Genomic DNA, 22,411 nt, shown 5'->3' with positions numbered 1-22,411 from the left:
TGGCCGATGGTAGGCCGCAGCGGGAACGGAGACACCACACAGAAAACAAAGGCTTTCCCCGCATTACTGCCAGGCCAACGGGCCTTTATGGTCAAGGCAAGAACTCTACATTTATAACAACTTGAACCATGAAGAATGGATCCAAAACGTGGCAGCCTTTGTGTGCTGTTTCAGCATACTATTCCTGTACACTTGCACTTAACTAAGATTGAGCTTGTGTGCAGTAATACTTTTACTGAACTGTAGGCAAAAAAAGGTATTTCACTGTACCTCGGTACATGTGCCAATAAAGTACCATTGAACCGTTAAACCATTGTTAATTGGCTTCTGTAAATTATTCCTAGAATGTAGGGAGCAAATGCAAAAGTAGAATCACATAGATCGAGTGTGAACGACCAGGTGATTGATAGTTGTCATGGACTCAGTGGGTTGAAGGACCTGTTTCCATGCAGGTTTTCAGGTGACTCTGCAATTGTGGGCTGCATCAGTGAGGGGAGGCGAGGGGAGGTGAATACAGAGGCTTAGTCAATGACTGTTGAGTGGTGTGGGCTGAATCACCTGCAGCTCAAAACAGACCAGACTAAGGAGTTAGCTCACCCCCCCTCCATGACACACTGGTCAAACTGAGGAGCACTTTCAGCAACAGACTGGTTCCTGCAAGATGCAGCACAGAACGCCAAAGGAGATCCTTTTTCCCTGTGGCTATTAAACTGTACAACTCCTCCCCCTTCTGTCATCGAGTAGACTGACTCCCCTCCCCTTCCCCCCCATGCTCCTCCATTACCCCAATCTTTACACATCCTCAATCCTGGACTTTCCACTTTTCACTTTAATTTCAAGTTTCATGTATCTTGTTGGCAGAAAAAAATTCCCTCCTGTTATCGAAAAGTATCATATCGTATCCCTAATTGAAACTAAAATATCTTTTTTTCCCTGTAAATTTGGGGTTTCTTTTGTAGGGATGCATAGCAATGCGCAAAGTGGACACAGTTTATGGCACGAGTTATGCTGACATCCATGAAGTAAAGAGCAATAATATTCCTCCTGGCAGGTAATGGTGCAAGACTCATCCAACTTGCAGTGAAGAGGTCTGGACTCCTTGAAGCATAGTCTCACGTTTCATGCACAGTTGAGTAGCAGCACGTCCACCAAGGAATTGTCTCACGCTACACCCATCAACGACTTGATGTAAATCAGTAAATCATTTGCTACTTGCTACAGAAGTGGTCCTACACAAAATAACATAAAAAGGAGTGCAATTGTGAATTTCTTTATATAAATCGGGAGCCGTTTGGTCATGTCATAAGTGATAGGAGTAGAATTAGGCCATTCAGTCCATCAAGTCTACTCTGCCATTCAGTCATGGCTGATCTATCCCTCCCACCTAACCCCATTCTCCTGCCTTCTCCCCATAACCTCTGACTCCTGTATTAATCAAGAGTCTATCTACCCCTGCCTTAAAAATATCCACTGACTTGGCCTCCACTGCCTTCTGTGGCAAAGAATTCCACAGATTCACCACCCTCTGACTAAATAAATTTATTCTCGTCTCCTTCCTAAATGAAGGCCCTTTAATTCTAAGGCTATGACCTCTAGTCCTTGAAGCTCCCACTGGTGGAAACATCCTCTCTACATCCTCTCTATCCAAGCCTTTCGCTATTCTGCATTCTACACCCAGTGTAGTTGAGATTCTCATTTGTTTTTTACATTTTGTTTGTGATTCATTTACTTTCTTAGTCCAGAACCAGTGGCCACAGTTTAAGAAAAAGGGACAGGCCATTTAGAACAGGGATAATGAAAAACTTTTTCACTCAGAGAGTTGTAAATCTGTGGAATTCTCTGCCTCAGAAGGCATTGGAGGCCGATTCTATGGATGCTTTCAAGAGAGAGTTAGATAGAGCTCTTAATGATAACGGAGTCAGGGGTATGGGGAGAGGGCAGGAATGGGGTACTGATTGTGGATGATCAGCCATGATCACATTGAGTGGCGGTGCTGGCTCGAAGGGCCGAATGGCCTATTCCTGCACCTATTGTCTATTGTCTATTGTCTATTGAACTTATTTTACTGCCAAAGGGCGGCACGGTGGCGCAGCGGTAGAGTTGCTGCCTTACAGCGAATGCAGCGCCGGAGACTCAGGTTCGATCCTGACTACGGGCGCCGTCTGTACTGAGTTTGTACGCTCTCCCCGTGACCTGCGTGGGTTTTCTCCGAGATCTTCGGTTTCCTCCCACACTCCAAAGTCGTACAGGTATGTAGGTTAATTGACTGGGTAAATGTAACAATTATCCCTAGTGTGTGTAGGATAGTGTTAATGTGCTGGGATCGCTGGGCTGCCGGGACTCGGTGGGCCGAAGGGCCTGTTTCCGTGATGTATCTCTAAATCTAAAAAAAAATCTAGTTTCCCTGGGAAGTTAACTGGATCAGTTGAACTTCATTTACCACTGACATATATGTATAACTGGCTTTTTTTCTGTTTATGAATCAGTTCACATACTGGTTTAATCACGGTTTAATTGTGAACAAATTTAAATCATGTACTAACTTAAATCATTATGCAGCAAAAAAAGATCTTTCTGGATCCATACTGGTACCTTTTCAAAAATACTCTCCTCTTCAGATGTACATTTATTGGGGAATGGATTGGGGCAATGGCAGGGCTTCAAGAAATTGTAACACATTTTTGCATCAGACTCTTCATGAAGATAACCACACAAAATCTTCTGTGAGATTATTAAATATAATATTATTAAAGTGAAAGGTGAATATAGGACTTGCCTGCATTTATAAAAATCCCTGAGGCAGGAAAAGATTGGAACCGTGCTCATGTTCTGACCCAATTTTAACTCTACGATAGGCTGGAACGAAAATATTGAATTCTATTCATAACATAAAAGGTTCTATTTTTTTTTCAGTGCACATGATTCATTTGAGATGTTCAATATGAAAATCTAACTCCACCTGTTTTTATTGGGTCCTTTGAAATGACGGTAATTATCACTTTAACTGAAAAAGAGAATGGTGCTGTGTTATTTATTTTTCAGTTAACAGACATATTCCAAGTTTATTACAGACAAACACGGGCAGTTAGTTGGGCTACAGTAATGAGAACTAGAACTGATTTTAAAAGCCTTCAAAGATATAATTATTGTGTTATGAGCTGCATCTGGAGAAAGCTGGGTGTAACGGTTCAGCACTTTATTTCATTGGAAATTAAGTAAGAATGTAAATCTCTTTGCTTGTTGTATTTCTCTCAGTTTATACTTCATATTTCCTATTATGTTAAAAAGGACAATTCTTCAAAAGTATTCAACTGGCCATAGAGCATTTGGTGCAGTGTGAGAGATGTGAACTATAGTCAGATTCATTCAAGTAGATTAGGGAAGGTTACTGTTATTCAAGGTGAAACAAGAAACAGTTTATGGTTAATGGATATGGATATATGGAAAATATGGAACAACACAGTTTAGTTTAGTTTAGAGATATGGCAAGGAAACAGGCCCTTCAGCCACGGACCACGGCAACCATTGATTTTGTCCAATGTTGTCCCACATTCTGATCTATACGCTACACACGAGGGACAATTTAACAGAGGCCCAATTTACCCACAAACATGCACATCTTTGGGATGTGGGGGGAAACTGGAGCACCCATAGGAAACCCACCACGATCACTGGGAGAACGTGCAAACTCCACACAGACAACACCCGGGGTCAGGATTGATCCTGGGACTCTAGCTTTGTGAGGCAGCAGGTCTTCTAGGTATGCCACTGTGCTGGTAGAACTAGTGAACTAGGTTAAATCCATACCTTTGGTGCTGTCTGTGTGGAGTTTGCACAATATTTACTTGAATTCATTGCATGTGATTGCCAGCTATGAGATTTCCTTTTGTGCACGTTTCCTCCCACATCCCAAAGACATGCAAATTGGTCGATTAATTAACCAGATTAAGTTGCCCTTTGTGTATATGTTAGCGGTAGAAATTGGGGAGTTGATGGGAAAATGGGGGAAATTAGTTATAGAGCGAGTTATTTGGGAATAGGATTGCTTTGCGAACCAAAGTGGACATGTTGTGCTGCAATGACATCCTTGTATACAGAGCAAAGAGTTATATAGCACGAAACACGCCCTTCAGCCAAACTCTTGCTGGCTGCCCAAGACATCTCTGAACCAGCTCCATTAGGATATCCCTATATCCACATAGCTGGCCAAACGTCATAATTATACCCACCTCTACAGCTTCCACTATCAGTTCATTGCATACACCTACGAGGAGAGACTGAGCAGACTGGGGTTGTTTTCCCTGGAGCAGAGAAGGCTGAGAGGGGACATGATCGAGGTGTACAAGATCATGAGGGGCATAGATAAGGTAGATGGCGGGGAACTTCTTCCACTGGTGGAAGGTTCAACAACGAGGGGACATAGATACAGGGTAAGGGGAGGGATGTTTCGGGGGGATGTGAGAAAGAACTTTTTCACCCAGAGGGTGGTTGGAGTCTGGAACTCACTGCCTGGGGTGGTGGTGGAGGCGGGAACACTCACAACATTTAAGAGGCATTTGGATGGGCACTTGAAATGCTACAACATTCAGGGCTACGGTCCAAATGCGGGAAAATGGGATTAAAATTAGACTATGTTTGGTAACGGGCGGCGCGGACACGATGGGCCGAAGGGCCTCTTTCTGTGCTGTAGGACTCTATGACTCTATGACCTACCACCTTCTGTGTAAAAAAAATGCCTCTGATTATCATATCATATCATATCATATATCTACAGCCGGAAACAGGCCTATTCGGCCCACCAAGTCCGTGCCGCCCAGTGATCCCCGTACATTAACACTATCCTACACCCACTAGGGACAATTTTTACATTTACCCAGCCAATTAACCTACATACCTATTTTTAAATCTTTTGCCTGAAATCTATGCCCTCCAATTTAGAATCACCTGCATAAGGAAATATGGAAACACACCACAAAATATAATGAAATGGCTGTCATTTAACTGTAATATAAGTGATAGCACATGGAAATTATATTCCTGATAAAAGTGCAATAGCATTTTACATTGAAACAATTAGTTTAATTTAGTTAATTGTCACTTGTACTGAGGTACAGTGAAAAGCTTTTGTTGCGTGCTATCCAGTTAGTCGAAAGACGATGCATGATTACAATCGAGCCAGATATATGATGTAGGGTTTAGTGCAAGATAAAGTACAGTAAAGTCCGATTGAAGGTGGTCCGAGGGTCTCCAATGAGGTAGACTGTGGCTTAGAACTGTTCTCGAGTTGTAGTAGGATGATTCAGTTGCCTGAAAAAACTGTTCCTGAATTTGGAGTTGTGCATTTTCACGCTTCTACAGCTCTTCTGTGATAGGAGAGGGGAGAAGAGGGACTGGCCAGGGTGTGATCCATCCTTGATTATGCTGCTGGCCTTGCCAAGGCAGCGTGAGGTATAAATGGAGTCAATGGAAGGGAGGTTGGTTTGTGTGATGGTCTGGGCTGCGTCCACAATTCTCTGCAATTTCATATGCTCTTGCAAAGAGCTATTCCCAAACCATACTTCGATCCCGGTAAAATGCTTTCTATGGCGCATCTATAGAAGTTGGTAAGAGTTGTTGTTGACATGCTGAACCTCCCAAGCCTTCTAAGGAAGTAGAGGCGTTGGTGTGCTTTCTAGGCCTTTGCTTCAATATGACAAGTTGCTGGTGATATTTACTCATAGGAATTTGAACCTTGCAGCCATCTCTAGTTCTACGCCTGCAATGCATACCAGAGTATGTGTACGGCCTCTCTTCCTGAAGCCCATCACTATCTCCTTTGTCTTGCTGGCATTGAGAGACAGGTTGTTGTCTTGACACCAGGTCGTGAGGGTCTCAATCTCCTCCCTGTACTCCCCTATTTCATTGTTGTCCCAGTCTCGTGTTGTAGAAACAAGACACAATTTTGGAGACTAAGAAGCAAATCGAAGGAACAATTAGCAGTGAAGTTTAAAGTTCTAATAGAAAGTTTGAAAGATGAATCCTCCAAAATCTATATATTGCTAAAACTCTCTGTTTGTTTGTGTGTGTGTGTGTGTGTGTATGGGTGCACCATAACTTTGTGGTTTGCACAGCCAAAACGGTACACCATAGCGCCACAATATTTGGCCCATGATACTCACCATTATCATGGGCACAACATGCAACAGCTCTCATTCAAATTGAAGCTACATTTTTAAAGCTAGAGAGATTTTAAAGTTTAAAAATTTCCTTTCTAACCCATTTCTTGAAGGTCTTCAGCGTGTGACGTCACAATGGGACCCGCACGTCTTCAAGAGATCAGCTCGCTCACCCCCCCGACGACATTTAACTAATGCGCTCCCCCCCCCCACCCCACCCCCCCCCCCCCCCCCCCCCCCCCCCCCGCCGCCAGTATTCAGCGTGTGATGTCACAATGGGACACGCACGACTTCAAGAGACGAGCTCGCGCTCCACCCCCGAAGACCTTTAACTAATGCAGTCCCACCCCCCCCCGGAGGACCGCCGCCCGTCCTGGCATGCCTCACGCTTGACATTCCTCAGATCGGGCAGCGCTGACCGCCAGGAGGTTTAGTCGCCTATCCCGCTCCGAGTGGGGGGGGGGCGGTACCCGCCCGACTGATGGGAGTGCCGTGCTCAGTGGCTTCCTCTCCCCTTTCCTCTCCCCCCTCGCACGCCCCCAACCCCGGAGGAGCTTTACGCAGCGTTGCCGGGTCCGCAGCCCGAGTGACGGCAGTGGCCAATGGGGGGGGGGGGGGAGGGGAGGGGTGACGTGAGCGTCAGGGGAGGGGTGGAGGAGATGGGGGAGGAGGAGGAAGAAGAAGAGGGGGGTAGGAGAAGGAGGGGGAGGAGGAGGAGAGGGTGAGGGGTGGGTGAGGGAGGATGGAGCGGGTGGGGGTGGAGTGAGTGAGAGAGGGTGGGGGGAGGAGGAGGGGGGTCGAGTAGGTGAGGGGGGAATGGGGGTGGGGGGAGGACGAGGGGGGTGGGAGCGGGAGGGGGAGTGGGAGGTGGATGGGGGGGTCAAGTGGGTGAGGGGGATGGTGATGGGGGGAGGAGGAGGGGGTATGGACTGGGTGAGGGAGGATGGTGGGTGAGGGGTGTGGAGTGGGAGAGGGATGGTGAGTGAGCGGGGTGGGGGGGAGGAGAAGGAGGGATGGAGTGGGTGAGAGGGAGGGAGGGAGGAGGGGTGGAGTGGGGAGGAGATGGAGTGGGTGAGGGTGGGAGGGGGGATGGAGTGGGTCAATGGGGGGGGGGAGGGAGGGAGGGGGGCATTGGGCCCAATGGGTCGACTAGGTCCAGTAGATGTTAAAAGGAAACCACATACATAATTTCTTAAAACATTTTAGTTTTCCCTTGCATTTGTAGATCAAAACTATTCATTGTTTGTTACCATGATCGATGGTGGTATCAAGACCCTTAAAATGTTTCACAGTTCTGTCTGAATGTGTGTCTTGGCATTGGTTACTCCTAGTATAAATCATGACCCTGATGGATGTGGCAGCTAGCATGTGAAGCCAGACTGTATCAGAGTAAAACAGGTAAACAGGACTGGGGTGACTCCTCAGAGTTAAAGAAAAACATTGCAGAAGTCTAGGTGGAGAGGCAATGATACAACACTGTGGCACAATGCTCAAAGTCACTCAAGAATTTTTTACCGACGTCCCATCAAGTCAAGCACTACGCCTACATAATGTTAAAGCATTCCTTACCCCAAATCCCAATAATTCCTCCTGAATTGTGAGTGTATTATGAAGTATTATGCACACTTTCATCTAGAGTCATGCTGTCATACAATGTGGAAACAGGCCCTTCGGCCCATCGTGATAACAGTTCGGCCCAGGTTTCTATAATTTCATTAATTATACAAGCTTTCACTTCACGGTGTGGAAATGACTATTATGTTTGCCCATTAACCTTCTCTTTCTATTCCAAAGTTGTGAAACCATTACCTTGTTTAAACTTTTCTATCATGCACTAAGTTCACTTGTACGAATACAGACTCCATGTCACTTTTTCCATTTACTCTGTCATTTCTTCCAATATTTGCCAGTAAGGGGTGAAAGCCATTGATCCAGTTTTAAAAATCAATCCCTGAACAAAAGCACAAAAGTATGCATGGAATATTATGGCCTTACTTTAAAAAGATGGAAAATTCCATGGCCTTCCATCTAATGGTGCCATCGAGGAAGTATTCAGCCTCGAACTATTAGCATTCAGTGTGCTAATTACTGCGTCTAGCAGGAGTCATTTTAATGATTATGCAAGCTAGTTATAGCAAAGTGTTAGCTTCATGCTAGCAACAGATAATTCAATCTCAATTTCTGGATCTCCACTCTTTAACTTTGAGTCTGAAGGTTATTCAAAAGCAAGCCTTTTTCTGATGACTGGATTTAGTTTTCAGTTTTAGTTTTCGATATACAGCGCGGAAACAGGCCCTTCGGCCCACCGAGTCCGCACCGACCAGCGATCCCCGCACATTAACACCATCCTACACACGCCAGGGACAACTTACACTAAAAGCAGCCAATTTACCCACAAACCTGTACATCTTTGAAGTGCAGGAGGAAACCGATGATCTCAAAGAAAACCTCAAGTGCTGTAAGGCAGCAACTCTACCACTGTGCCACTGGGCTGCCCTTTTTTAAAATCTGAAATCAAATGGGAAAAACTGGGTTTGACAAGAGAAACTGGGTTGACAAAACTGGCTACCACGCAACAAAAGCTTTTCACTGTACCTCGTTACACGTGACAATAAACGAAACTGAAACCGAACTGAAGCCTTGTATCTTGTGTCTTAACATGGCTTCATTCATCCTGGATTTGTAGGTCACGAGGCAAGAGTGTTTCATTGTCATATGTACAGAAACGGTACAATGAAATGCTTACTTGCAGCATGTTTGTACACGTTGTACTCAATAGATAACGAAAAAAAAAGAAAGTTCAATAAATAAAAGACCCAATATTGTGCAAAATAGAAAAAAAAACAAACAAAGCCCAAAGTGCCTAATGCCTCCAAGGCAGTTCGTAGTCCAAAGTTTAGTTGGAGTTTATCGTGTTCCATAACCTGATGGTTGTTGGGACAAAACTGTCACTGAACCTGGTCATTACATATTTCAGACTCTTATACCTTGTTCCCAATGGCAGAAGTAAAATGAGAGCATGACCCAGGTGATGTGGGTCCTTGATGATGCTCACTCCCTTTTTGAGGCAGTGCCATTGAGGATGGGGATGTCGGTACCCGTGATGGACTGGGTAGTGTCTTTTGTGATCTCCTTTGTTCCTGGGCATTTGAGAGATCTTTACAGATATGCATGCCCAGGAACTTGAAGTTGGTGATAGACTGGGCAGTGTTCACTACAATCTCTCCGTTCCTGGGCATTTCAGTTAATGAACCAGGGCATGATGCAGTCAGTTAATATGCTCTCTACTGTACACCGGTAGAAGTTCTCGACCCAAAACGTCACCCATTCATTCTCTCCTGAGATGCTGCCTGACCTGCTGAGTTACTCCAGCATTTTGTGTACAAGAGTTAGATCATCAAGTTCAAGTAGTCCAAAACATTGGTTAGGCCAGGCAGGAGTATTAGGTCCAATTTTAGATTTTAGACTTTACTTTAGACTTTAGAGATACAGTGCGGAAACAGGCCATTTGGCCCATCGAGTCTGTGATCATCCATGCAGTAACACTATCCTACACACTAGGGACAATTTACAATCTTACTGAAGCCAATTAACCTACAAACCAGTACGTCTTTGGGGTGTGGGAGGAAACCAGCGCACCCGGAGAAAACCCACACGGTCAAACTACGTGCAGACAGCACCCATAGTCTGGATCGAACTCGGGCCCCTGGCGTGTAAGGCAGCAACTCTACTACTGCACTCCTGTGCCACCCATTTCTGGATACAACACATCAAATGAAGGATCTGATTGAGCTAGAGAAGGGTACAGATAAAATTCACAAGAATATCACCTGGATTGAAGGGCTTGAGGATGAATGGACTAGCTTTATTTCCCCTGGAGCAAAGACTGCTGAGAAGTAACATGATAGAGATGTATAACATTATGGGAGGCATAGATAGATAGGATAGATGATCAATGCTTGTCACCATAGTAAGGGTCTCTAAAACTGGAGGGCATAGGTTTAAGGTGGAGAGGGAAATGATCCGAGGGGCAGGTTTTTTACACAGCTGATGAGTAGATGGAATGAGGTGCTAAAAGGATGTGGTAGAGGCAGAGGCAATTATGACATTTAGAAGATATTGATCAGGTACATAGATGGGTGTCAGAGGTTATGGGGAGAAGGCAGGAGAATGGGGTCAGGAGGGAGAGATGGATCAGCCATGATTGAATGGTGGAGTAGACTTGATGGGCCGAATAGCCTAATTCTTCTCTTATCACTTATGTTCTTATGATCTTATGGGAAACGCTTGGAGGAACATGGGGAGAACCCAGGCAGATGGTTGTCATGGACGAGTTGGGTTGAAGTGCCTTTGTCCGTCAGGTGTAACTCTATAACCTGCCTGCTACACAATACCACCTCTGACAATACACATTCATGATGAAATGCTACAAAAATGTACCACTGTACTATGACGGTAGAGATTGATGATAAAATGTTCAGTCTTCTTCAGTGTGCCGATGTAACCTTTGATTATCTGAGGAAAAAGTTGTTTGAAGATCAAGACCTCAAGTCCAATGCAGAACTCATGCTTTACCAGACTGGCATGAGGGATTCCTGCCCTCCAATATGCTGCTGAAAGAACAACTACTCACTGCAGGCACCTCAAAGAACTGACGTGTTAGAATAGAATAGAATGCAATAGAATAGAATAGAATGCAATAGAATAGAATAGAATAGAATAGAATAGAATAGAATAGAATAGAATAGAATAGAATAGAATAGCCTTTATTGTCATCCAAAAACATGTTTTTGGACGAAATTTCATTACCCACAGTCAACAATGAGATGCATAAAAAAGAAAGCAATAAAACACACAATGACAAAAACCAACATAAAACAAAGAAACATCCATCACAGTGAGTCTCCTCCAGTCACCTCCTCACTGTGATGGAAGGCCAGAATGTCTTCTCTCTTCCCTGCCGTCTTCTCCCGCGGTCAGGCAGTCGAAATTGCCACGTCGGGATGGTCGTGGGTCCCAACATTAGAGCCCCCGCCGGGCGGTGGAAAACCCCGCAGCCTATTCCAGGCCGCTCCGGACGGTGAAAGGTCCGCAGTGGGCCGACCCAAGCCCCTCGATTCGGGGCGGATGAAGACGCTGCCGCTGCCGGAACTCCCGAACTCCAGGGACCTGCGAGCTTCAGACGTCCATGCAGCCCGCGGCTGAAGTCTCCAAAGGCGAGTCACAGCTACATTCACAGAGCCACCACAGCCTCCGAAGACAGCCAGCTCTACAGGTGGTGAATACTGTCCTTGGGCTCTGCGAACCAGAGCCGCAGGTGGTCTCAGCTGGAGGCCGCCAGCTCCAGGTGTTTGGCCGATGGTAGGCCGCAGCGGGAATGGAGACACCACCCAGAAAAAAGGTTGCGTCTCCGTACGGAAGAGACAATTTTTTATAGTTCCCTCTCACCATAAACTCTTCCAAATCCAGGTGACAAGATGAACAAACTAAATATTTCCCAATTAAGCACCCAGGAGGAGCTTTGGGTTGAATTACTATGTTAAAGGTGTCACATCCTTGCAAGTTGTTGTCGTGCTGGTTTTGGTGACACAGATGGTAGGCCTGTAACACGGAATGGAGTCAAGCTGATGCAATAACAACGACACACCTGAGGAAATGTTAAATCATTTCGTGCCGCAGGAAAATTTACACCCTTATAATAACTTAGTGAAAAAGTTACGAGGTGAATAATTTGACTTCCAGGACATTTTTCACAAACACTGCACACCACATGAAATTCCACATAACTTTAAAAGATCCACGATTTACTTTTGTTATATTTGCTTGAAAGTCACACTTTTTATTTTTCTGAAACCTGCAGGGTGCTTTGTTTCTCATCTTTTTTTGTCTGGGTTTGGGATTGAAAGAAGGGAAGAGGGGAGGGAGGGGAAAGGTTCATAACAGATGGGTGCCAGGGTCAGATGGATGAGTGGAAGAACTCAATGGATTGATGCTGACTCGCTCCCAATGGATAAATCCATTTAACACTAGCCTTAACAAATTCATTAAGTTGACATGGCATTAGCACCAGCCAGGAGCAATCCAAACATCTAAAAGCAACAAGAGTCAAGAGTCAAGTGTTTTAATGTCATATGTCCCAGATAGAACAATGAAATTCTTACTTGTAGCGGCACAACAGAATATGTACACACAGTACACTGTAGACAATATGATAAACGAGAGAGGAATAAAAGTTCAGTGAGTGTACACTGTATTTGCAGTGCATTCAGAAAGTATTCAGACCCCTTCAATAGGCAATAGACAATAGACAATAGGTGCAGGAGGAGGCCATTCAGCCCTTCGAGCCAGCACCGCCATTCAATGTGATCATGGCTGATCATTCTCAATCAGTACCCCGTTCCTGCCTTCTCCCCAGGAACGGGGCACCACATTTTGCTACATTACAGCCTTATTTTAAAATGGTTTAAATTCTTTTTATTATCATCAATCTACACACAATACGCCATAACAAAAAAAGCGAAAACAGGTGTTTAGAAATTTTTGCAAAGTAATTAAAAAGAAATAACTGAAATATCACAGTATTCAGACCCTTTGCTATGACACTCAAAATTGAGCTTAAGTTCATCCTGTTTCCATTGATTATCCTTGAGATGTTTCTACAACTTGAATGGAGTCTACCAGTGGTAAATTAAATTGATTGGACATGATTTGGAAAGGCACACACCTGTCTATAAGGTCCCACAGTTGGCAGTGCATGTCAGAGCAAAAACCAAGCCATGAAGACGAACGAATTGTCTGTAGACCTCCAAGACAGGATTGTGTCGAGGGTATAAAACAATTTCTGCAGCATTGCAGGTCCCGAAGAGCACAGTGGCCTCCGTCATTCTTAAATGGAAGAACTTTGGAACCACCAGGACTCTTCACAGAGCTGGCCGCCCGGCCAAACTGAGCAATCGGGGGAGAAGGGCCTTGGTCAGGGAGATGACCAAGAACCCGATGGTCACTCTGCCAGAGCTCCAGAGTTAGAAACATAGAAACATAGAAAATAGGTGCAGGAGTAGGCCATTCGGCCCTTCAAGCCTGCACCGCCATTCAATATGATCATGGCTGATCATCCAGCTCAGTAACCTGTACCTGCCTTCTCTCCATACCCTCTGATCCCTTTAGCCATAAGGGCCACATCTAACTCCCTCTTAAATATAGTCAATGAACTGGCCTCAACTACCTTCTGTGGCAGAGAATTCCACAGACTCACCACTCTCTGTGTGAAGAAATGTTTTCTCATCTCGGTCCTAAAAGACTTCCCCCTTATCCTTAAGCTGTGACCCCTGGTACTGGACTTCCCCAACATCGGGAACAATCTTCCCGCATCTAGCCTCTCCAACCCCCTAAGAATTTTATATGTTTCAATAAGATCCCCCCTCAGTCTTCTAAATTCCAGCGAGTACAAGCCTAGTCTATCCAGTCTTTCTTCATATGAAAGTCCTGCCATCCCAGGGTTCCTCTGTGAAGATGGAAGAACCTTCCAGAAGGACAACTATATCTGCAGTACTCCACCAATCAGGCCTTTATGGTAGAGTGACCAGACGGAAGCCACTCCTCAGTAAAAGGCACATGACAGCCCGCTTGGAGTTTGCCAAAAGGCACCTAAAAGACTATCAGACCATGAGAAACAAGATTCTCTGGTCTGATGAAACCAAGATTGAACTCTTTGGCCTGAATGCTCATCACCTGGCCAATACCATACCTACGGTGAAGCATGGTGGTGGCAGCATCATGCTGTGGGGATGTTTTTCAGCAGCAGGAACTGAGAGACTAGTCAGGATCGAGGGAAAGATGAACGGAGCAAGGTACAGAGAGATCCTTGATGAAAACCTGCTCCAGAGCATTCTGGACCTCAGACTGGGGCAGAGGTTCACCTTTCAACAGGACAATGACCCTGAGCACACAGCTAAGACAATGCAGGAGTGGCTTCATGACAAGTCTGTGAATGTCCTTGAATGGCCCAGCCAGAGCCCGGACTTGATCCCGATCGAACATCTCTGGAGGGACCTGAAAATAGCTGTGCACCGGCGCTCCCCATCCAACCTGACAGAGCTTGACAGAACTGTGAGAAGGAGAAGGGGAAACTGGGAGAAAGGGATGGTGTCCTTGCAAGCAACAGCAGGGGAGGAGGTGCAGACAAGGTAGCAATGAATTTGTAATAGATCTCTGTGGAAGTCTGTCCCCTGTAATGGATACAGAGAGATCAGGAGGAAGTGGAAAGGTGTCAGAGGTGATCCAAGTGAATTTGAGAGCAGGATTGAAATTAATGGTGAAGTTGAACAAAATCGGTGAGTTCCATGTGGGTGCAGGAGGTAGTCCCAATGCAGTCATCAATGCAGTGGAGAAAGAGTTGGGTATGTTTGGAACAGAGAATTCAACGTAGTCAATGAAAAGACAAGCACGACTAGGGTCCATGCAAGTGCCCAGCATTTGACTTGAAGAAAATGAGGGAAATCAAATGAAAGATTGCTGAGGGTGAGGACAAATTTCCCTGGGTGGAGGAAAGTGTTAGTTGAGGGGAACAGGATGGAGTTCCATTCTAGGAAGAAATGGATGATGCTGAGACGTTCCTGATGGGCAATGGAGGTGTGATGGAATTGGTCACCCCTAGTAAAGATTAGCTGGTGGGGGTCAAGAAATTGAAAGTACTTGATGAGAGTGATGGGGAGCATGTGAGGTCATAAGGTCATAAGTGATAGGAGTAGAAATAAGGCCATTCGGCCCATCAAGTCTACTCCACCATTCAATCATGGCTGATCTATCTTTCCCTCCTAACCCAATTCCCCAGCCTTCTCCCCACAACCTCTGACATCTGTACTAATCAAGAATCTATCTATCTTTGAAGGGACAAGGGGCCTGGTGGGAGGTGAGGGTGGGAGGTTCGAGATAGAGTCAAGGTATGAAGGTATGAGGAAATATGTTTGGTGGGGGACGAACAGGTGCTCCTTGGTGGGGGCATGGTCCAGGGATAGAACATGACTTCTACAAATTAAAGTCCAATTAGTTTAGTTTAGTTTAGTTTATTATTGTCACTTGTGCTGAGGTTATTTTAGTTTAGTTTCGAGATACAGTGCAGAAACAGGCCCTTCGGCCCACTGACCAGCGATCTCCGTACACTAACACTCGTCTTACACATACCAGGGACAATTTTACACATACACCAAGCCAATTAACCTACATACCTGTACGTCTTTGAAGTGTGGGAGGAAACCGAAAATCTCGGAGAAAACCCACACAGTCACAGGGAGAACGTGCAAACTCCATACAGACAGCACCTGTAGTGGGGATGGATCCCGGGTCTCCGGCGCTGCAAGAGCTGTAAGGCAGCAACTCTACCGCTGCGCCAACGTGCCGCCTCACCGTTCTGTGAAAAGCTTTTGTTTGCATGCCATCCATTCAGAGAAAAGTCTACACATGATTACAATCAAGCAGTTCACAATGCACAACTAACGGATAAAGGGCACAACATTTAGTGCAAGATATTACATTGAAGTCCAATAACGTCCAATTAAAGATCGTTCAAAAGTCTCCAATGAGGTAGATGGGAGGTCAGGGCTGCACTCTGGCCGATGAGAGGACCGTTCAGTTTCCTGATCACAGTTGGAAAGCAACTGTTCCTGAATCTGGAGACAAATCGATGGTATTTATTCACAAAATGCTGGAGTAACTCAGCAGGTCAGGCAGCATCTCAGGAGAGAAGGAATGGGTGACGTTTTGGGTCGAGACCCTTCTTCAAACAAATCTGGAGATATATGTTTTCAAACTTCTGTACCTCTTGCCTGATGGGAGAGGGGAAAGGAGAGAGTGATCTGAGTAAGAGTGGTTATTGATTATGCGGGAGGCTTTACTGAGGCAGAGTGATGTGTGGATGGAGTCAATGGAAGGGAGGCTGGTTTGTGTGATGGTCTGGACTACGTTTACAAATCTCTGCAATTTCCTGCGTTCGAGAATGGAGCTGTTCCAGAACCAGGTTACGATGTATCCCAATACGAAGGCAAACATTCAAAATTGAAATGCATCTGTAGAAATTGCAGATATGCTGAACTTCCTCAGCTTTCGAAGGTAGTAGAGGTGTTGGTGTGCTTTCTAGGCCAAAGCCTCAATGTTGCTGGTACAGGACAAATTGCTGGTGATATTTATTCCCAGGAATTTAAGGAATTTGACCATCCCTATTTTACACACTACTTAAAAAAATGGAAACAGAGTTTGTAACCATTTGACAAGCTATGGGTTAATTTATGAAATTGTGTATAAGACATTTGAAGTACCATGAGCATCATTTACTTTATAGAAGCAATGTGTAGCTCAGCAAGCAATTGGTACACACAATGAAATGCCTATTTTCTAATTACAACACTTAGTTGAATTTCACATTTGTCACCTCACTACCAAGCCAATTTTATTTGAAACTTAAATTTGAATACGTTAATCTCATGTTTTCATGGAAAAACAATTATATCTGAGTTTGTGCTATTCATTGTCACCACTGTTCAATAATTGACATTGCTGTGGTATTATGAAATCTCATCACTATAAATGTAATGACAATATTCTTTTATTGCATTTTGCTTCACTTTGGATGAGATCAAAGTTGCATAATGGATTATTAATAATATTACTCAATTATCTGCCTGTAGATTCAAATGCCTTCTTTATGACAAACCCTACTGTTACATTGTAGGAGGCCAAGTCATAAATCCTAGCCCCCTCTGTCAATTGCTCAAAATGGTTTGTGTGGGATTATCTAAAAATTGATCCATGGAGAATTGTACCAATTCTGCATCTTAGCAACATGGCTGGTTTGGTGTATAGTAACTTGAAAGATTATATTTCACAAAGGTACCAATTTATTATTGGCAAACATTCAAAATTGAAATAAATAAATACTTTAAAATGCAATTTGACAGCCACTGACATTTATATAAATATTTCAAATATACTGTAACAGTAATCACTTTCAGTTTGGGAATTGTAAAAAAAAAAAATGATCATATTATCTGATTAATTCCAGATTCCGACACGCTGCTTCCAAAAAGCACACTAGGCGTGATTCATCTTGAGACTTCAAAGAAAGACATTTATGTTAAATGCATACTTTATGCCCGTACATTGGTATTGTTATTAAATTCTATGCTGTTCAAAAATAATGACCTTTTTTTTAAACAAGAAAAGAATAAGACGTGTAGTAAAATACATCTCCAATTTATCACGTCAAGCTTGAAAACGTCCATGCATTTCAGTCCACAGCCGCCTGCATTAAATATTTACCAGTAAAAAATATTTGTTGAAATATTTCCAAAATGTAAGATGAACATAATCAAGATTCTAATTAGTAACCAAATTTCCTCAACTGCGTCAAAATGACAGATTTTTTCCTCAGAGTTAAGGGGGCTAATTTTTGGCTGGAGAATTATCATCACCTGTTCCCACATTCATACTATCTAATAAAAATATTGCACAGTGCTGAGAAACGAATGGCACAAATGTTTTGTTCTAAGTGTATAATTGCCACTACTATCAGCCATTTTAGAGGCAATCCCCATGCTAAATTAATCTACAAAGAATTATAAATCACTCTGATCTTAATGGCTTTGAGTTAGTGAAAACCTTCAGCTGTATTTTCAATGAAAGTTCAGTGTTTTGCTTCACACGAGTTCCACTGGTACAGATGTAATGACTTCAGACTTGGTCAACTTTCACGGCTTGGGAGTTATTGAATTAGCCGTACAAGGGTTAGCCTTCCATCTGCTGGAACAGGGAATGTAAAGGAATGTTTGGGGCTGGGGGTTTGAAGGGTCGTTGAAGGGAGGGATGGGGATCGGGCAGGTAGCTGGAAGGGTCAGGGCAAAGGTTGATAGTCCAGAGTCAAGCATGTTTTATTGTCATACGCGTCAGATAGAACAATGAAATTCTTACTTGCAGCATCACATCAGAATATGTAAACATATTGCACTGTAAACAATGTAAAAACCAAGAAAAACATAGTCAGTGTTTGTATATATATTAACATACTCACATATACATAAAGATATTAAATATGTATATATATATAATTTAAAAAAATATATTTATACACATATGTATGTATATATGCACACACATGCACATCTATGTACACATAAAAAATAAACAAACAATAATGGTGATTGTGGAAGGATCAGCCACGATCACAATGAATGGCGGTGCTGATTCGAAGAGCCAAATGGCCTCCTCCTGCACCTATTTTCTATGTTTCTATGTTTCTATGTTTCTATGTGCTCTCACTTTTGAAGTCTCAACGTTATCTCCTTTAACTCATTCTTTCTGAATTGTCTTCAAGGCTTTCGATTTTACTTTGACTGTTTTCAATCTCTATTGACATACTCTGACTGCACCGAACTGGCCCGATATTAATAAATCCATACCTATTGCAAAGCAGTCCTCCCTGAAAGCATCCAATTGAATCTGTGATGGATTTAATCCATTCGCCAATTTTGTAAATAGTTACAAGTCTTGTAAACATTGAACATGCACAGCCTCTCCCTATGCTAGCTTATCCTTGGGAAGTGAGGGGAAAGTGGAACAATCAGTGAAACACATCAAAAGGAGTGTGTGTAAACTCCCCACAGAGCACAGCAAAGGTCAGAAGGTAGGAAATTGTGTTGCGGGGAGAGAGTAGCTCTAACCATTGCAAACTTTGCCACTTTCTCCGACAATTACCAGTATTTTCTCTCTATCTCTGAAGGTTGATGTTATCCACTCTGATTGGAAACTACCTTCAGGATCTGTCATGTTCCTGTTCATGGACTTGCTGCTTCACCACGTCCCTCACCTTTACATCAAATGATTTACGGCGGCACGGTGGCGCAGCGGTAGAGTTGCTGCCTTACAGCGAATGCAGCGCCGGAGACAGGTTCGATCCTGACTACGGGCGCCGTCTGTACGGAGTTTGTACGTTCTCCCCGTCACCTGCGTGGGTTTTCTCCGAGATCTTCGGTTTCCTCCCACACTCCAAAGACGTACAGGTATGTGGGTTAATTGGCTGGGTAAATGTAAAAATTGTCCCTAGTGGGTGTAGGATAGTGTTAATGTGCGGGAATCGCTGGGCGGCACGGACTTGGTGGGCCGAAAAGGCCTGTTTCCGGCTGTATATATATGATATGATATGATATGATCATCTTTCAATGTCCATTGCGCGCGACACCTGTTGCCAACTACTGTCTTGCCTCAAAATCAAAACCTGCCGTTGCTATGCGTCTGGGTTCCAAATGCTGGAAACACTCAGCATGCCAGGGGGGTCTGAGGAGAGCGAAAGTGCTGCAATGTCTTAGGTCAAAACCCCTTCATCAGATGAAGGTTCTGATGAAGGATGATTAGCTTGAAGCATGAACTGTTTCTGTCACCCAAGATGCAGCCTGAGTGGTCAGTATTGCCAGCATTTTCTGCTGTTTTACTTCTTGTGCAAAAGGGCTCGGGGATAAGGGGTCAGCTATCCTTCCAACGCAAGCTTCACATCGTTCATCGAGTACACAATGGGCAAACACCATGGGTAATGGTGCTGATGTACGTTGATCACAGGACCTACCTACCATGGAGAAAGCTACCTGTAGCCATTGGATGTTCTTCCTGCATTCTACTTTCCTTCATTGTCCCAGGTATTTGCAGTGTAGTTTAGTTTAGTTTTAGAGATACAGTATGGAAAACAGGGCCCTTCGGCCCACCGAATCCCCACCAACCGGCAATCCCTGCACACTTACACCACCCTGCACACACTGGGGACAATTTACATTTATACCAAGCCAATTAACCTACAAACCTGCACGTCTTTGGAGTGTGGGAGGAAACTGAAGATCCCGGAGAAAACCCATGCAGGTCACCGGGAGAACGTACAAACTCCATACAGACAAGCACCCTTTGTCAGGATCGTACTCGGGTCTCTGGAGCTGTAAGACAGTAGCTCCACCGCTACGCCACCATGCCGCCAGTAGGCATGTAACTATGCGTGGCGCCATACAATGGCAGCCTCGCTAACAGTTAGTCTCGTCCTTTACTTCTTTTGTTGTTTTTAGTCTGTCGTTTAATGTATGTTTTAGTGTATCTTTAGTTTTGTATTATGTGGGAGGTGGGGGGGGGGGGTGGGGAAAACATTTTTAAATCTCTTTCCTCGACGGAGATGCGACTTTCTGTATGGTATCTTCGTCCGCGCCGCATCTAACATTGTGGAGCTGGCGGTCCCTGTGCTGGGGATCGACCTTGGGAGCGCCAACCATGGGAGCCCGCGGCCTAGCATCGTGGAGCTGGCAGTCCCTGTGCTGGGGATCGACCTTGGGAGCTCCAACCATGGGAGCCCGCGGCCTAGCATCGTGGAGCTGGCGGTCCCTGTGCTGGGGATCGACCTTGGGAGCTCCAACTATGGCAGCCTGTGGACTTAACATCGTGGAGCTGGCGGTCCCTGTGCTGGGGGTCTCATACTCAATCCGCACTTTCATGATCTATGAAACATTAAATCCATCGTATTAAAATAGTTTTGCCTGATTTTTCCCAATGCCCGATCTGTACATTAAGTGATCCCACAAATGCCAGTCTATAAAGGTCTAGAAATTGTATCTCATTGCCCCTAACAGAAGTGTGTCACAAACCAGTTCCCCCAGACTCATTCTTGTAGCTCTCAAAAATACCTGATTGTGCCAGATTAAAAATGGTCCTTCGAGGCTTTCAGTTTAGTTTAGTTTAGTGGCCCTTCAGCCCACAGAGTCAGCACCGACCAGCGTTCCCTGCACATTAACACTATCCTACACACACTAGGGACAATTTACACTTACACCAAGCCAATTAACCTACAAACCTGTATGTCTTTGCAGTGTGAAGTGAAACCTAAGATTTCGGAGAAAACCCACGCGGTCACGGGGAGAACGTACAAACTCCGTACAGACAGTACCCGTAGTTGAGATCAAACCCGGGTCTCTGGCGCTGCAAGCGCTGTAATTCAGCAACCCTACCACTGCGCCACCGTGCCGCCCCAATAGTTCATAGTTCTTAAAGATACATTTCTACTCGTGTGCATTGCAGGGGCTGGGAAAGCCAGCTTCTGCTCGAATGACCTAGGGGACATGTAGCCCATACCTTGGTGCCTTACAATTGAAAAGTACTGTGTATAAGGGTTCCTCCATGTATTTGGACTTTACACTTATGAAGGATCCAGAATGAAAATTACAGACTTTGTAAAACACATAGTGGATCAAAATCTGATCAGAAAAAGCACTAACCCTCCATCTCATGAGAAAACTCTCACTGCAGGACAAGATACTTTAAGCAGTATATTTCCCTTCATTGCTTTAATCACTCACTGAAACAAGTTGTTTTATGTTTCCAGTTGACAATGTTATGCAGCTGCCATATCCCTGATTATTTTACTTATTATTCCACAATTCCAGGAATGCTTTATCATTGTTTGAATTTATAACAGGAAACAAGGAAATGGCAGAACAGTTAAACGAGTACTTTGGTTCTGTCTTCACGAAGGAAGATACAAACAATCACCTAGAAATACCAGGGGACCGAGGATCTAGTGGGAGGGAGGAACTGAAGGGAATGCACATTAGCCTGGAAATAGTGTTAGGTAAACTGTTGGGACTGAAGGCAGATAAATCCCCAGGGCCTGATGGTTTGCATCCCAGAGTACTCAAGGAGGTGGCCCTAGAAACCGTGGATGCATTGCTGATCATTTTCCAATGTTCTACAGGCTCTGGATCAGTTCCTGGGAACTGGAGGGTAGCAAACGTAACTCCACTTTTTAAGAAGGGAGGGAGAGGGAAAATGAGTAATTATAGTCCAGTTAGCCTTACACCGGTAGTGGGGAAGATGCTTGAGATAATTATTAAACAGGTAACAGCAGCGCATTTGGAAAGCAGTGACAGGATCGGACAAAGTCAGCATGGATTTATGAAGGGGAAATCATGCTTGACTAATTTTATGGAATTCTTTGAGGATGTAACAAGTAGAATGGATAAGGGAGAGCCAGTGGATGTGGTGTATCTGGACTTTCTAAAAGCCTTTGACAAAGTCCCACACAAGAGATTAGTGTGCAAAATTAGAGCACACGGTATTGGGGGATAGGGTTTTGACAGGCAGTTGTATGGTGCCCTGGTGAGACCGCACCTGGGGCATTGTGTTGAATTTTGGTCTCCTAATTTGAGGAAGGACATTATTGCTATTGAAAGAGTGCAGCATAA

This window comes from Rhinoraja longicauda, chromosome 6 (assembly GCF_053455715.1).
Source record: "Rhinoraja longicauda isolate Sanriku21f chromosome 6, sRhiLon1.1, whole genome shotgun sequence".
Lineage (NCBI taxonomy): Eukaryota > Metazoa > Chordata > Chondrichthyes > Rajiformes > Arhynchobatidae > Rhinoraja > Rhinoraja longicauda.
This window is presented reverse-complemented; position numbering follows the sequence as displayed.